Below are 14,919 nucleotides of genomic sequence, written 5' to 3'. Positions count from 1 at the left end.
GACCAGTTACTCGGTCAAGGGGCCCAGACGTAGTGGAGCGAAATACTGTTTAGTTGGATATGATTGTTAGCTTAGGGATTTTGCTAGGGTTTTATGAAGTTTTACTATCTTGTTGGACAAGTAAAACCTCAGATTGGTTGTTGCTTGATCCACAGTATGTAATGGAACTCTATGATGTTTTTCCAAGATAATTTGAAGAGTGGTGTTCTATGACTGAAACTCTTTGATGTTTAGGATGTTGTTTTGTGAGACTGTTAGTTACTTTGTGAGTGTGAATATGTTGGTGTTTTCTGATGTTGCAGAGTCTAAAGGGTTTGATTCTATTGCTCGTAAGGCCAATGGCAGTGTGGATACTGTTGATGTTGCAGCGTGTTTAAAGGGCCCCATCTTGAAAGTAGATGTAGCAACTGACACAAGTGATCTGGTCACACAAGTTGATCAAGCATGTTGCACGGATGACTTGGTGTTGCAGGTAGATGCAGCATGTGATACCAGTGGACTGATATCGAGCAGATCAGTAGCTACATGCATCGAGGTAATCCAAGGATTGATAACTAAGTCAACAAAACAAGAGCACCAGAATGTGAAGCCAGGACCAACACAGTCGAGTAGGGGTTTGAAGAGGAAAAGGACGCTAGTTGTGTCGACCGAAGCTGAGCTGATTGAGATTGATCGTGTCCTACCAAAAAATGGTGTAACAGCGGCTCAGTTTCAGGAATGGAAACCTAAACCACTAGAAGTCGAAAGAAGAGCCTTGATCTTGGAGCTTGATAAAGTTTTGATGAGTGTGAGATATATGCAGCCAAGGAGGGACGCGAATCAGTTTCTAGACTGGGTTGTGCAATACTTTGATTTGTTTATTTGGAGTGAAAAACCAAAATCAGATGTGTGGAAGTGTTTAGCAAGATTCTTCCCAAAATGGCGAAGTTGTTTTAAAGGTCAATGGGCACGAGAAAATTATGAGCAAATGGAAGCTGCAAGATTCAAGAGACTTTCTGATTTTTGGGCTACTTGGCCTGAATATAATGCCGACAACACATTGATTTTGGATACAGAACATTTCCGGCACTACTTCAATATTCGGAGATGTTGTCTCATTCTACCAGAGGAAATGCTTGAACAATACCTGGTGCAAACAGTGAGCTGCCAACTAGGTGCACGGTTGTGGACTCTATACCGAGCTCGATATGCGGATAATATATGTAGACTCGTTCCACTAACTAGCAAGAGCTTAGCTGTTTATAGGAGATTTGTAGACATTTCCAATGGTAATTTATAAATATGTAAAGAGATGACATTATTCAATGAAGAATTTAATTACTTGTTCCCACTGTACTTATCTACTGTGTAATTTGATGAATATGTTGCAGATTGTTGATTTCATGTTATTGATGACTATTTCACTATAACTTATAACTTAAAACTTAACAAAAAAGACATGATTTTATTGAGAAAGAAACACAGAAATCAGACTGTATACAAGAAATTGATTCTCAAACGAATTTATTTAACTGTTTTCGCGAAATACATGTTTGTTTTACAAGAGAACATGGTAATTGCTACTTGTAGCTACAAATTCCATGGCATACTATTGTAAATACATTCATACACATTAGCACCAACAGTGTATAAACCTGAGCAGCTATTGTATTCTAACATTGGGACGTTGATGCACCTGACCAAATGAGAGTACATGTACGCCGCTGGTTTGTCTTCTAACAGCCTGTACACATATTCGTAGTCATCTAGTTTTGCATAAAAAATGCCTTTGATGTAGAATGTCCCGGCAAATACAAAATTTCCCCATGCATCTACAATATTCTACCTTTCACACTGTTTACTAACCGTGCACTTCAATATATAGAAATCAACACCCTCTTAATTGCCTTCTTCAGCATTTACAACGAAGTTATCCCCAACGTTCAGGACATCACTCAAAGTATCTCCAAGTCCCTCATATGTGAAGTCAGCATTCTGCCCTGTTTCTCCATCAACTGCTTCCTTATCATTCAGAGTGTGATACTCCCAATTCTGAATGTATGCTTTGTTTAGACAATATCTCCAATTTCCCTACACACAATGGAAGCAAAAACAAGTCAATTCTCTAACCGCAATACAATGACCATCCAACCTGGAATAACCGCGAACAGCATGCAGAGATCGCAATTCGGGAATTCCTTGGCACTCCCAAGTCTTCTCCCTATTTACTTCATCTATCTTCACTTCCCAAAATTCACGTTTGATATCTCGGACTTGCGAGGAATAAACACTTGTTGCACTCGTTGACATATTTGTTCTTAAAAATTCAACTACATGTGATGCACAATTCATGTGCACACCATCTGTCTTTAGTTGTTCATGGGTAAGTGCCCGCTTTATAATAGCCCCTGCACCATCATGTTCACCTTTACCATGGCTAGACCCAAAAAATTTCCATCTCATCTCCAAACCTGTTATAGCAAGATACCTCCCCACAAAATAAAATGGACGTCGAGCCTTGAATTGTGACGCAGCTCCGTCAGACCAGACCTAATGTTGAGTAAGCTCCAAACGTTGAGCTAATAACCACTGCCAATGTAACTTAAAACAGTGTTGGACGAACAAGGTATCATGCTTCTTATCATTAGAAATAAAGAAATGAATTACTTTTTTAACATCACCTGAAACTCGAAAATATGTTATGTGCACAAAAATGGTTACCTGAACTGAACACCAATGCATAGATTGAATTTCATTCTGCTGCTTGAAAGTATAATTCTCTGCGAAATCTACTACTGAGACTACTACATCATTTGGGAAATCAGATATGCAAGTCTTAAACTGATGGGCCTGCCATGAATAAATGAAGTTGTGTTTAATGAACTTTCCTAGAGATACTACAAACAGAGACACCAAATCCCTTGGTTTAAGCATCTTCCGAACTAGATCCTTTCTTTTACACACCTTTCCTTCGAAATTGGTGTTCACTGACTCAAATAACTTCATAGAGATCAATATTTCACTACTCAATTCATTTGGACACCACCTAAATCTAGTAGGGCCACAATCTTGACATAAACCCATGATACATTTATGAATATGGAAGATAGCGTCAGTTTCTCTCGGACACAATATTGAATCTATTAAATAACTCATGGAAGAGATAACGTGCTCAGATGATTTACACTCCTCTTGCGGGCTTGATCGACAAATTGGGCACCCACATGTGCAAACTGTATTAGTTAGGGATGCGTTATGGTGACGTAGTAGATTAACAGAGTCCTTCAGAAAACCCATCTGTACATGGTAAATGCAACAACATGTGTATCGATCCTTTAAGCGTCTCACAAAGTGTGGCTTAAGAGACTCGAATGTTCGTAGTTGAACTTTGATATTTGGATGCATTCGTTTGAACCTAATAAATAAATCAACCTGCGTAATAAAGGGGAATTAGTTATTCTCATAACTAGCTAACTATCCTAGTAGCTAATTAGCTATTCTAGTAGCTAATTAGCTGTTCTAGTAGCTTATTAGCTATTCTAGTAGCTAATTAGCTATCATGGTAGCGAATTAGCTATTCTAGTAGCTAATTAGCTGTCATGGTAGCTAATTAGCTATCTTAGTAGCTAATTAGCTATCATGGTAACTAATTAGCTGTCCTAGTAGCTAATTAGCTATCATGGTAGCTAATTAGCTATTCTAGTAGCTAATTAGCTGTCATGGTAGCTAATTAGCTATCCTACTAGCTAATTAGCTATCATGGTAGCTAATTAGTTGGTCTAGTAGCGAATTAGCTATCATGGTGGCTAATTAGCTGTCCTAGTAGCTAATTGGCTATCATGGTAGCTAATTGGCTATCATGGTAGCTAATTAGCTATCATGGTAGCTAATTAGCTTTCCTAGTAACTAATTAGCTATCATGGTAGCTAATTAGCTTTCCTAGTAACTAATTAGCTATCATGGTAGCTAATTAGCTATCATGGTGGCTAATTAGCTGTCCTAGTAGCTAATTAGCTATCATGGTGGCTAATTAGCTGTCCTAGTAGCTAATTAGCTGGTAATAATGAAATTAGCTATCCTAGTAGCTAATTAGTTGTCTTGGTAGCTAGTTAGCTATTTTGGTAGCTAATTATCTGGTAGTAACTAAATTAGCTATTGAGAATAGCTAATTCGCTATCATGGTAGTAGCTATTGAGAGTAGCCAGTTACCTATGTAGTAGCTATCCTAGTAGCTAACAGAGGTAAATGTAACTAATAAGCTAATTAGCTTTTCTGCTAACTGAGCTAATTAACTTTCCGTGTAGAGTCAAAACAAATGTTGAGATAAATGTAAATACTTGAGGTACATCAAGAAGATGAATGGGATGCTCCTCGTATTGATTTCTTCCAACACGTTTCTTGCATAAATCCTTTTTATTGGGTGAAACCCTACTCTCATTAGTCTAAAACATTGTGATTACATCCTTGATTTCAAATGTTATGGGTGTCATTGGCTTACATTTTGTAGTTAGCTTTAGTAGACTAGTTCCTTCACCCGAGGAAATTATACGGTTCATTGTATTGTACACTGTTTTTCTACTAACACCAATTACCTTAGATAGCTCACTGATGTTTATATCGTCAACATCACTATTAAGTAACATCATTAGACTAGACCTTTTTAAGACAAGATCATCTTCTGACCTACTCATGGATACGAAACTATTACGAAGATTATTTACTAAAACAGATGATATGTTTGCATTAAGACCATCACAATCAACTAAGTCCCTTATCGATGGATCATTACATATTCCATAAAGTACTACCTTCTTTTCTTCATTGCTGATGTGCTTGGTTTGAACATTGAAATAGTCTACAACATTTCTCTCTATGATGGTAGTCGCATTACTTACATTCTCAGCTAAACTATCCTTACCTTTACTGAGTGTGGCTTTCGTATCCTTCAACAATTGACGATGTTTCCTTTTTTTTCTGCCCAATAGTTTCATATGGCTTGTTGTGTCCTGATAGCATGATCCCTATCCTTATGATCATTGATGGGTAATTCTAAACACCCTTCTTCCCCTTCCATTTGGCTGGACATATTAAAACCCTAAATTTCCAGAAAAAAAAACAAGTATTTAAGATGGCTATGGGCAACAACAATACACAAAAATATTCCACAATACACAAGATAATCAATAGACAGAAAAGTTATTGCAATCCAAGACCGAATAGTAGAGGAGTTCACTCCGTTGGATCGAACAGTTGAGGAGGCGATCCAGGACCTACCAATGGCGACAACTAAGTGTAGAATGTTGTCGTTGGATGAGTGAACTCCGTCAAATCGAAATGTGGAAGAAATCTAGGACTGGACAGTAGCGGCCCCTGAGTGTAGAGTGGCACAGAAAGAGAACCCCATCAGATTGAACAGCTCTTTGATGATGCTTGGAACGCACAGTAGCGGCCCTTGAGTGTAGAGTGGCATAGAGAAGAGAACCCCGTCAAATTGAACAGCTCTTTGATGATGCTTGGAACGCACAGTAGCGGCCCCTGAGTGTAGAGTGGCACAGAGAAGAGAACCTCGTCAGATTGAACAACTCTTTGATGATGCTTGGAACGCACAGTAGCGGCCCCTGAGTGTAGAGTGGCACAGAGAAGAGAACCCCATCAGATTGAACAGCTCTTTGATGATGCTTGGAACGCACAGTAGCGGCCCCTGAGTGTAGAGTGGCACAGAGAAGAGAACCCCGTCAGATTGAACAACTCTTTGATGATGCTTGGAACGCACAGTAGCGGCCCCTGAGTGTAGAGTGGCACAGAGAAGAGAACCCTGTCAGATTGAACAACTCTTTGATGATGCTTGGAACGCACAGTAGCGACCCCTGAGTGTAGAGTGGCACAGAGAAGAGAACCCCGTCAGATTGAAAAACTCTTTGATGATGCTTGGAACACACAATAGCGGCCCATAAGTGTAGAGTGGCGGCAGGTGGACTCGATAGGGTTTAGCAACAATGGTAGCAACTAACCCACAATACTCAACTAGAGATGGCCTACGTGATGTGGCAAAGGATCATGCATAATGGACCTAGGAATTTGATATATAATTTATGGTACACATTTATGGCACTCATTTACATATGTAATTAAAACACTAGTATTTTCAATGGTAGTTTTTTGCATAGTTAATTTATTAATGATAGCTTTTTACTAAAATGACTATTTATCAATGGTAGCTTTTTGCATAGCTAATTGTTTCCACTTGCATGCTTTCACCCAAATGCCATCTTATGGTACTCGGCATATATACGGCATTTTGTTTTTGTACAACATATACTGCAATAGGTAATGCATTTTAGCATTGTTGCTAGTTGGCAATGCCCCACTAAAGACTTGTACATGTATAAAGGTTTTCTTTACTTACAACACTTTCTATTAAAATTATTGCCTTATCCTCATTAATTGAAAAAGTATTTCCAAAAATTATGCATCTATTTTTTGTAACTTGATGGACTAATAACATTTTTCCCATCAAGTGTCCTTTAATTTAATTATGTAGATCTAAATTTCTAAATCTATAAAGTTAAGGTTAGCAACGTAGCTCTAGTAAATCAATGGCATCCATGATCCTTACCATAATACATAATTACATAATAGCTTGACATTGAACTCCTTATAATATGATACCCTTACGCCTATTTGGCATGTACTTTGGAAATTTATGCCTTATATGATGCATTCCACATGAACTGTGTTTAGGAAAAATACATTATTAGTTTGAGCACTCACAAACTAGCTTGACCACTGCAAAAGAAGGAGAGGAAGATGAAGGAGAGGGAGCAGAACCGATGTAGTCTGCAGAAAAAGAAGGAGAAGAGAAATTAGAATTGAGACTCGTTAGTAGTTACTGTTTGATAAAGAAATAAAAGTAAAATAGGTATACAAACTAGGTTTTTGAAAAGCCAGATTAAATTTGATCACTTTTTCCTAAATTGACATAACTGACCTTCAAAAAATGTGTTGAGAGAAAATTTATAAAAGTATCTCACCAAACCGTTAAACCGTTTAAACCATAGTTTTAAACCATTTAAACTGAAACCGTTAAGCCAATGAGGACTCAAACCGAACCGAACTGAACTGGTGTCCCCCCCGAACCGAACCGAACCATTTGTGAATATCCAAACCCGAACCGAACCATTTAAACCGGTTAAACCGCAGTTTCTCGGTTCGGTTCGGTTCGAACCGAACCGTTGCCGATTGTTAGTGTGAATGCCCAAGGAGCTTGCACCCTTGTGTATCTACCCTTTTGTACCTATTTAACCCCTTATGGGGAATGAATGAATACAATAACCATTTCTCTCTCAATCTCTCTCTCCTTCTCTCTCTTCCCTCCCCTTAACGTTGAACCCCCTTGGGAGGGGGGTGGAGCCATTTTAGGCACCACCCCCCACCCCTCAATGCTTGTCTTGTTCTTCATGATCTCTCTCACCATTATACTCTCCATCATTTTCACTATTACACCATGTCTATCTTCATCATCAATCATCATCATTATCATTTACCCTAACCCTAAAACTTACAACACACATACATACACATACACCCATACATACACACACACACACACATTCATATGTTCTTAAGGAAGCACTCTCAGTTGTAGCTTGAGGTTCTCAATGATACAAAAAGAAAAGCGGATGAATCAACACATCTTGTTTCTTGCGTAGTGCATAAAATTGCTTCAGGTCAAGACGTTTATCATCATGGGTAGCATGGGAGCATTTAGGGGTTGTAAAAAACAACTTTGATGTATCTTAGAAGTTTGTCACCTAGGTATATGAGTGTGATGTTGACCGCGGTAGGTAGTGCAAAGTCCGTATATGCATGTGGAATTAGGCATTTAACATAGTATATGGGTCTTTAATTGTGTCCACTCTTTTATGAGAGAGGGTTGTGTGTTAGTCATTTCTAATGTTACAATGATGATTCTTAGGAACAATATAATAGTGCGTTGGGATGGAAATTACATCTATAAAGGCAAATGGAAGGATTTGTTCATCTTTGTGGAGAGAATGAGAAAATGGTTTGGTAATATCTACCCCCTCGATGGTTGTTTCCTCCATAGGTGGAGTTTGTTTTACGTTATGACATAGTGCAAGACATAACCTTTTTTCTCGGCTATCTTCACCTCCACTAGTAGCAATGGGCACGGTTTCGGCTCAAACCGAACCGAACCATTAAACCATGGTTTAACGGTTTATCGGTTCAAATATAAATAGACAGTTTGGTTTGGTTTATAAAGTGTTAGGTCGGTTTGGTTTGGTTTTAAACTTGACAGTTTATCGGTTTATGTGGTTTATCAGTTTCTTATATATGTGGTTCGGTTTATAGGTTTATAGCTTCATACATACCCCTAGCCCTTGGGCCCTAATTTTTCACACCAGTTTCTAAGTTCCCACTTTTTAGTGCTCATTTTTCAACTTTTCATTTTAAAAACTAAACCTCATCCCTCAGGCCTCTGTCACGACTCACCGACTCCTCTGTGCAAGAAGTTCGAAAAGGAAATGCAGGCGGCAACAGGCTAACAGGCTACAACCACTTCATCCCTCTTCCTATCATTCTATCTTCCTCAGGTATCCTACCTCCATACTGTTGGGAATATGTCCCTCCAGTGGGAGGATGATCCGATTGTTCGGAAAGCCGACAGTCGAAGAGTCGGAAAACAAGAGCCGAGTTTATGAGGAACTTGGCCGAGGCCGAAACCGGAATCATGTAAATAGCCAACTCGGGAGACTATATTTGTAAATAGTCTTAGTGTGCACCCCATGAGGCCTACGTATGTAAATAACCCGAAAGTTGCGTAAGTATATATGCAACTAGGGCAAACATGTTGGTGTAGATGTAGGAGCAGAAGTAGAACGACTGTGTGAGTGAGACAGTGAGTGAGAGAGAAGGAAGAGTCGTGCCATAGCTATGTGTGTAACAGCAGGCGCGAAGAGCCCTGTGTGGCTAATGCACTCGTGAGTGAGTGTTGTATTCCTTTCGATATTGTATATCCACTACTTGTATAGTGAAGAATCTGTTTCCGTGGTTTTCCCCGTTTTAGGGTTTCCACATAAATCTCTGTGTACATCTGTCGTTTATCTTGTCTTTGTTATTTCTGGCATTTTCTGTGTGATTCTTATTTCAACACATTATTTGTCTATTGTGATTTATTTCACGACAATTTCTCAACACATACTCTACTCCACTCTTCTACCTCAACCACTTCTACTGTAGGCTTTAGATATTAATCAAATAAAACGTATATAAGCTATATCAGAAATCAGCATTAGACATTCCTCCATTAACAAATAGGTCAAATGGTGTCAAACAAACATCTTGGCATCCCAGAGCCAGGTCATATTTCTAGTGAAAAAAGCATTCCAAACAAAAGAGTATCAATGCTGATTTAGTTTTCTAAGCACTTGAAGCTTCATGAAGAAGTTCCATTGTGAAAGTAGGTCCAAGACAGGAAAATTTGTAGTTGGTTACGGATGTCCAATTTATGGAGGATCTTGGATTCGTATTGTATAAGCGTTCATCTCAATTTTGATGTGTGTAATGATGATGAGGGCATCAAGAAGAGGATAGTAGGATACATTATTTCTCGTGCTCCAAAATTCTTTACACAATAGGATGTTGTCCTTTACTCCCTTAAGTTAGCCAAATTCCTAGAAAGAAAAGTTGATTGATAATTAGTTATAATTGAAAATACAGTAGGGTGATAGTAAGGGAGTGCATTTTCTCACCATTGATACATAGTCTCATGATAATATGCTATATATATATATAGTACACAAAAAATTTAATTACCATTGAAATACCAAACTGATTGATGCTATGACGTTTTTCTTGGGTCTGTACGGAGTCTTCCCTTGGGTTGTAAGTTCACACCCAAGAAGACTGAACCTGGAAAACATTTGTGTAAAATATTCTGGTCTTATTGTAACATGAATATTGATATTTTAATCGTTATTGTTATTTCATTCGTTGCGGATTTTAATGTGGTAGAGGTTATTTCATTTTTGTCTTTTTGTGTTTTTTAATTTTTCCTAATAGGAGCTCCATTTCAATGGGGTAATGATTCTTGAGATATATAATAATGATAGTAATGAGCTCTATAAATGCATTTTGTGAGAATTTGATAACAAATTTAACCAGAAATTGGATGAGAAATTTTCACGGGTGAAGCTCACTAAATATTGGTAAATCAGCTTATAAAACATGTGGGAAGGAATCTTTGAAGTGCATCCATGTTTCTCTTTACTTTCTTAAATAGCCTTTAATTTTTGTTATTTATCCAAATGTCTAAATCTATGGATTAAGCACCTGATTGTTGAAGTGCGTAATTGTTTGAAATTGGGGTCAACCAATGTCAAGTAAAGCAGTTTTGAAAAAGTCGGGGCATTTGCAAGTTTTAACCTATTCAAAATAATGAATAAATTAAGGATTATGTCAGTGGTTCACATTTGATAATTTAATTTGCTTCTATCAACTTTAGGTTTGTTCAATCCTCAAAACTCATGTTCTTCAATGTTGACAAAAATTTCTCCTTTACTTAGTGGAGAAATACTTTGCACCTCATCACCACGAACTTTTGTGTATGTCCCATGCATGTAAAAGTAACCTATCATCTTCAATGGATTACCATGTTCTACACATTATCTATTTGTAAGATGCTATATGTTTTATAAATGAGAATGTGATTTTTCGTTACAAGTGGTTGATTTGAATCTAACGTCATTTAGCTTGAGGTCATGTAAAATAATCATTATCCTCAAAAAGTATCACAACATTGATATTGAGTGAATCAATACTAAGAAGACTTAATATGTTAAACTCCAATTTGAAGATTTTGTCTTCCATACATCATATAAAAGGACTACATATCTCTCATTGCTTATTATGAACATAAAAATTAGGCCTTATCAATTTTGGAATTAGCGGGGCCATTGTTTCCAACAAACAATATTTAGGAACATTTTACCACATGCTTAGTAAGTAGGCTCAATCTTTTAATTCTTGATGACCTTCATGTGCTGATTAAACCAAAAAAATTTGTGGGTGAGTTTTTAGTAATCTAATTCAATTCTATATAACGTTTTATAGCAAAGAAGGAACTATATGTGTTATTTGAGTGATTGATATGTGCTGATTGAGTTTTATAGGAACAACATTGAATGGAATCATCATCTCAAACTAATGCAACAATGGAGTCATCTTCAGTTAATGTTAGCCATGGGCCAACGACTACAAGCATCTCAAGAAAAAGGCAACGAACATCATCGACAGATGCTCACATCATATCATATATGGATAATGGCACACCTCGACGATGATGCCATCATTGTGCTGTTTGTTGGTCTTCTACAACATCCACGGGTACTATAGCAAAGCATTTGGCAAAAAAACATCATCTATCCGGTGATTCAAACCAAAATTCAAGTATAACACGGCAAATTCAATCTTCTATCGAGTCTGCTAAAGTATCTCGTGTTTTAGAGAATAAAATTGATGCTGCCATCACAAAGTATATTGTGATGGGAATATTGCCCCATGCACATGTGGAGTCACTTGAATTTAAGGAGTTCATACATCAAATTGTGCCTGGATATCAAGTGAAGACAAGGCGCATGATTAAACGTTCCATCTTAGAAATGTATGTGGTGTTGCGCCATCAGGTGATAGATTTGCTATCTAAATGCGAATCAAGATTTTCCATAACTTTTGATGGCTGGTCAAATAGTAGTCTAAAGGGCTTTTACTCAGTGACACTTCATTGGGCATGTCCTGAGACAACAAGGTTGAGATCAATGTTATTAGATTTTGTGCATGTATTTCCAAGTGTAGGATCAGGGAAACGTTGTGCACATGCCCTCTTTTGTCGACTTCGATCCTTTAATATTTCTAGTCGATTATTAGCTACAATTTTTGATGGAGCTAGTGATGCACAAGCGGCTGCAAAGGAGTTGAGCATATTGTTACAAAATGAGCATGGTAATGAAATTTTGGCTCCGTCACATATGTTACGGTGTATGGTACATACTTTTCAGTTGGGCATCAAGTCAACTTTAGAGGTTATCTCACCCTCAACAAAAAAATTGAGAATAGTTCTCTTGACTATAAGATCTAGTAAGGTTCAAAGGGAAGTATTTAGGAAGTATGCTAGGCTAGTTGAACATCGTGAAAGAGAACCCCCAAGGCTTGATGTTGTTACAAGATGGAATTCTACCTTAGAAATGTTTAGGCAAGCTATCAAGGATAGAGATGTATTGACTTTAACAGTTTTAGATTTAACAATATCAAGTAATTTCAATGGTTATGTCTTGACCGGAGAAGATTGGAGCCACATACATGCCATGGAGGAATGGCTAGATACACATGCAGAGGTTTCTACTTTTCTAGGAGGGTCAAGATATCCCACATTATCGCTAGCATCTCTAGTGTATAATTGTTTACTAAATCATTGTAATCAATTTTTGGATTCTTCACTTCCAGCATCATCTAGATTCACACAAGAGGTGCTTCAAAGTGCGTCTGAGAATTGCTTACAATATTTAATTAAGTATCAAGAATCGTTGAAGTCTATTCCATCTCGCATAGCAATGTTTCTTGATCCTAGGTAATGCTTACCTTTATGTCTTACAATTGTCATCATGCTTGCTGATTTTTTATTTGGGTTTTAATTCTTTTGATTCGTTACATAGATTGCCTCTTCCAAATGATCATACAAAAAGAGAGTTAGATATTAAGTTCGTTGAAAGCATGATTACATCCCATTACCACTCGTTCTTGAGTGATGTTGAACCATCGTTGGCTTCGACCATAATTCCTCCAAATGATAATAACTCTAAAATTTGGAGATTAATGGGTGTAAATAATAAAAGTCTTGTTTCTGATTCACAATTAGAAATTGAGCACTTTATAAGACTTCCTTCAACTGGCACAGACAAGGATCCATTACAATGGTGGAATGATAATAAATCTACAATGCCACAACTATATAGGATGGCATGTGATTACCTCGTTGTACCGGCATCAACAGTACCTGCTGAAGAGGCTAATTCAACAGCAAAAATGACCTTTGATAACAGTATCAAACTTCATTCATGCACATTCAAAGTTGAAATGTGTATTCGATCATGGATGGATGTTTTAAAAGAATCTAATGTTCAATTTCCCGATAATTTTTACACTATTTATGAAGAACTAATAATGAATTTGGATGATCTTGTTAGTGAAGATGAGGTAATAGATTACATCTTACATGATAATCAAAGGAAAATTAAGGTGTGCATACTTTTTACTTGGTTGTTTTTTATTTGAGACATTACTTGTTATTTTGATTACTAATTACTTACATGTTTTATGTATTTTATATATACAGGAATCATGCTGATTCTTCACAAGTTAATGACTATGGTGGTTGCAATTGGAGATCCTCAAAGTCAATGTAATTTTTACTACATACTTTTTACTATTTTGTTTTTCATTCGATTTTTTATAAATTTATTATTATTAATTACTTAATTCTTTTATATATTTTATACTTTCAGGAATCCCTAATTCAAACTTAAAGAAAAGATTGGAAATGAGAAGATGAACACTCATTTACATATATGGATTTGGAAAATGCTTCATTTGAAGTATAAACTCTATTATATGGATTGTTATTTTTTAGTTACATATTTGGATTTAAAGTTTGAACTCTACTATATGGATTTTACTATCATTCCAAAAAACATTTATCTTTTTATGTCATATCTTATCATTTTCTAAAAATTAGTAATTCTCAGAAAATGTGGTGTGAATTTTTGTTTATTTTATGATATTTGTTATTCTAGAGTATTTGGTTTGGTTCAATTTGTAGATCCATTTTCATTGGATTATGTCAAAACAGTTTGGTTTGGTTTGGTTTTTTGTATGAAAAACTAGTTTGGTTTACATTTTAAATGGTTTGGTTTAAATGGTTCAGCTCTAAACGGTTCGGTTTAAAGGGCTTCAAATTTTTTAAATGGTTTGGTTTGGTTTTTATTATGAATAATTGGTTTGGTTTGGTTTCAAGGTCAAGAAACCAAACCGAACCGCGCCCATTGCTATCCACTAGACTGTATGCTTTGTATATGCTTATTGGATTGGTAATGGAAACTAAGGTGTAGTTCTTATGAAATAATAATAATAAAATTATATGTGCGGTAGTATATGCTTGACAAGCATGCTACTGGTTGTATTGTGAGGAGTCTAACATAGACAATATGTTGGCCCTTTGCTATAGTTTGTGTTGTGTAGAATGACTCACAAAGGTTGCGTGTTGATTGGCACATCCCAATCTCAAGACATTCATCGTGGCTATATCTTGCATGTGACTGAGCACCATGGTTATTCCTAAAGATGTCATGTGAGTAATGATCAATGCCATGTGAGCACCATGGCAATTCATTAATAATACAACATAATTGGTTGTTGAGCATCAAAGTGTAACCCAACTCAATAACTTATCATTATTGCTAAAAATAGATTCAGTGAACTATTGTATAGGGAGCATGAAGGCCCAATCCACTCCCTAGATAATTAAAATTTGAAGGTCAATGAGAGACCAATTGCAATCAATGGGATAGGGCCAAGCCCGTAGCAAGGATCAAACATGGGTTCTCTAAATTTTATGACGTTAATGTTATGGTGTATATCACTAAGGCAACAAGAGAAAAGAAAAACCAACACGAGAGAGATATTGAAAGAAACTATGATTAATGATTAATTGTTTTTTTATTTTTTAGGTAAACTCCAATAAATATATAATGTTCATTACATATGGTCCTTACGACATAGATATTTCACCCACTTCGGGATTGTCTCTGTCAATATGAATGTGATCATTATCTTACTTGAAAATCTTCACGTTATGCATCTTCAAAA

This window comes from Azolla caroliniana, unplaced genomic scaffold (genome assembly GCF_043228905.1).
Source record: "Azolla caroliniana isolate FFs.n. ecotype wild unplaced genomic scaffold, voAzoCaro1.0.p SCAF_7, whole genome shotgun sequence".
NCBI classification, from domain to species: Eukaryota; Viridiplantae; Streptophyta; class Polypodiopsida; order Salviniales; family Salviniaceae; genus Azolla; species Azolla caroliniana.
Note: the sequence above shows the minus strand (reverse complement) of the source record.